Consider the following 3,731-nt stretch of genomic DNA (forward strand, 5'->3'; position numbering starts at 1 on the left):
TCAATCTTCTGCAATGCATCCTCCGATGCGTTAGGATAATGGTCTTCTCTACCATTCATCCATGCTCAATGTCGCTTCTCTGTTGCAGCCTCCGCCCCTCCTCGAACTCAGGTACCTCACCTCCTCGGCTTCACCTCGAGTTGGCATCTCGATTGTCACCTTCCATCTCTGCTTTTGTGACCAATCTTGCCATGCGTATCGCAGTGAACTGCGACACAACTCGTCACCCTGGTACCTCAGCAACCGTTGCCTTCACCCGAGTTAGCATCTCGACGCCACTGCGTCTTGCCATGTGCCTGCAATGTTGCCATCGCAAAGCAACTCGTCTTCAATGTCACTCACCTCTGGATCAGACCCAACGTACCCATGTACTCCACGTTCTGACTCCTTGGTTTGCTTGTTCATTGAGACCCTCATTACGCCCTCCGGCTTCTCACATCAAGTGCACTCTGGTACCTAAGCATCACTACTTGTACCCTTGAGTGTATACCACTTGAACTCTTCGCAATGTCGCCCCTCTCTCGACGACCCTTGCCTCGATCGTGCCTCTGCACCTGCACCTCTGTGCAACTCAAACAAGCCTCTGCTTGTGCGCCTCCGCGCTTGCGCCTCGTGCGCTCGGCATCATCCGTGCCATCCCTTCCTCGGGAATTTGTCGTGTTGCCTTCGATGTCCACTAAACGAGCAAGGTAGTTTCTCTCCACGAGAACTACATGGTACCAAACCATCCACCATTGGCATACTCTTGGGAACGTCCTCTTTGACCACATCTAGACACACACTTGCCATTTAATCATTGGCGATGCTCCTTAACCCGAGCATCTTGGTAGGCTCGTGTCCCTCTTGAACACATCCGAACGTACCACCGCATAAGTTCCAACACACCTTATGCAGCACCATACGGCTTACAACTCGACTTCAAACTCGACGTTGTCATATATCTCTGACGATCTGAACTTGGTTCCAACTATCACCAGAATTGGACGATGCTTAATGTCACCACGACACACCATCCTGAAATCTCAAACGTGAGCTGATCTCTTCTCAGTCACCACGTACTCATTGCACACTGTAGGCTTGAACTCGGTTCCAACTTACCTCCAATGCATAACTCAAACATGGGCCGATCCACTTCAGATACAACGACCCTCATATTACTTGACGGCTTGAACTCGGTTCCAACTACCATCAGTACTTCACTTGGTCTCGTGAATCTGTCTCCATAGACTTCACACAAATATGTCCATAAGCTTCAATGTTGGTTTCGGCTTATAGCACTCATGCGACATACCACACACAAACGTGCAAGCATATCCATGTCTCATCTCAAGTGAGTCCGTTCTCTTTGGAACTCAAATGCGCTTAGCATACACCGTGCCGAACTCTATCGTGCACCATACCACATAAGCACAACTTGATCTAGCACCAACTTGTCCAACGATGTACTCTGTCCATCTATCTTACCCTTGACCACTGTCTTCTGTAAGTAGCTTGAACTCACAACATCACAAGTCACTCGATGCTACCTTTGGCTTAAGCATAAGAGAGTATCCTTCAACACCTTGTTGCCATACCCTGCTCTAACGCTCAAGTATTACTCGGATCAACATAGCTCCACTCTTGGATGCCAATCCAACAAGCTTACTCAGACTAGCTTACCACAAGCTCTCAGCCTGACTCTACTTGCCATCTTGGTACACTTCACACCAAGCCTGTTGTCCACTCCAAGGACTCTAACATATGATGTACCCAATGCGCACCAAATCGTACTAAGCATTACTGCACTAAGCTCGCACACGACTCACCGTGCCATTCTCGGTTCATCCCATCTTTGCACTTGTCCTTACCTCTAAAGGACTCAAGTATATATGGTACCTTCTTGCCAACCAAGTCACACTGAACTCTTACAGCTTGCACATGACTTCTTGTGTCAATACGGTTCCATCTCACATCTAGCATATGTCCTTCATCTCAAAGGAACATAGACCCAAGTATAGCTACCATCGTAGCATCCGTGCACACGGCCTAGTCCTTCCATTGGAACTCTCGTCGCCTTATGCACCATGCATCCCCCGACAAAGGTCCCATCCTGTATCACAGCTTCAGAGACCCTATCATCTTGAATGCATCTCACTCTGAAAGCCATCTCTTGGAATCATGCTCTCAACGTAGCTCTTCATACACACTCCAGTATACCTTATACCATAGTGGGAGAATCACTAAGCTCTTTGTCAACTCTTCGAGCATAGATACCATCTCTTTGAACCTGCCGTCCAGGCTCTGGAAGTATGCTTCCAAACATACCACATGTTCTTAGGCATAACTTCATGCTTGTCTCATCAAGCTCCCAAAACATATCCATTTGCCACAATCACTAGGCTCTTGGAACATATCTTGTAAGCTATCAAGCTCTTGATCCATCTATCACCCGGACCAGAGCAACATACTCGTTTGCCTATCCACTAGGCTATACCAACTGTTAAATGGTTATCAGGATGCAATACATCTTCAACTCGTGCATCTTCATCCTGCAGCTCAGGCTCTGACATCCATTTCTCGTATAGGATCAGAGCGCAATACTCTCACCTGTCACCCAGGCTCTGATCACAATTCTCATATGGGATCAGAGCACCATAACCTATAGCCTGATATCCAGGCTCTGATACCAATTGTCACGGCCTTTTTGTCACGTTAGGTCGACCCGGCATATTATGCTCAAAGACACGGGTCGATAGTGCGGAATATCAAATCCTAACGTACCGTGCGGCGCTATGCATTCCCTCCTAACGCATAGCCAGCCTTCCCGAACATATTCGGAGCATCTCGACTATCAAGTCATCTTGGTTCCCAACCAATAATGCGGCATGACACCAACGTGTCCCAACCTACGAGCATAGCTCGAGCCGTCCCGTATAACGCTTCCTTGAGTCATAGACTCTCGCCCACTATAAAGGATACCAACATATGTGCGGAGCACACCAAGCCGCATATGCGGATCTTGCCATCTAGTCTCAAGCATCCGTCACCTTATCATCTCGGCTTACCATCCGGACATTGGGCATAGGAGCATCCATCTGTAATAAGCTACCTCATGCCCAACATAGCACATCAAGGCTTGGCTCCTTGAATAGCTCAATCCTCCTTATGGAATATGCTAGCACGACGCACGCCTCGCCATGGCATGAGAACATGCAACACCTTTTCCAAAGGAACCCGCAGTAACCTATCTCCAGGTACTGTCCCGAGCCATTTCCTATGACAAGGGAACCCGTGCAATATGCTTCTCTCGCATACGCTAGGCCGGCCTCATGGGTTGCGCCACGAGGATGCTCACTTTCGTGCATACCATGCTAAGGATGGGCGAGCTCCCATCCACGAGGTCTTGACATATGCTGGATGCATATGAGGAAGGGAGACCACCCCCTCCTAAGGTGCAAACTTCTTGTTTTGCCTATTTCCACAAGGAAACATCAATCCTTTTAACCAGGCATACTCTCGTCCAAATGACCCTTCGTATCCTTGACAAAGTCTTGAATGCCACGGGCGTCCCGTGCATGGCCTAAGGAAGCTTGCTTGGCACTCTTGCCCTATCTCGACCTCGTATTCGGCCCTACGGCCTATATGCTCGTACGTGCTCCTAGCACTCGTCACGTCATATGCATGCTCAACAATATGCACGTGACACTGGGACGCCCGAGACTTTGCTCGGGACGGCCTGGGACGTCCGAGAC

The 3,731-nt window shown here is 49.0% G+C and overlaps 1 long non-coding RNA gene across 1 annotated transcript in view; it reads right to left on the minus strand.

Annotated features, from left to right (window-relative positions):
* The window catches only part of LOC147553903 (uncharacterized), a 4,088-nt gene extending 660 nt beyond the window's left edge, over positions 1-3,428 (minus strand). The window contains exons 1-2 of the long non-coding RNA XR_015236301.1: positions 257-3,428; positions 1-134 (exon numbers count right to left, since the gene is read on the minus strand). The exon at positions 1-134 is cut by the window's left edge and continues 660 nt beyond it. This is a non-coding gene — a long non-coding RNA (uncharacterized LOC147553903). The remainder of the gene's footprint in view (positions 135-256) is intronic.
* Between the last annotated feature and the right edge of the window lie 303 nt (positions 3,429-3,731).

This window comes from Eschscholzia californica, unplaced genomic scaffold, assembly GCF_041429995.1.
Source record: "Eschscholzia californica isolate CP2 unplaced genomic scaffold, dmEscCali1.0.p SCAF_265, whole genome shotgun sequence".
Taxonomy (NCBI): Eukaryota; Viridiplantae; Streptophyta; class Magnoliopsida; order Ranunculales; family Papaveraceae; genus Eschscholzia; species Eschscholzia californica.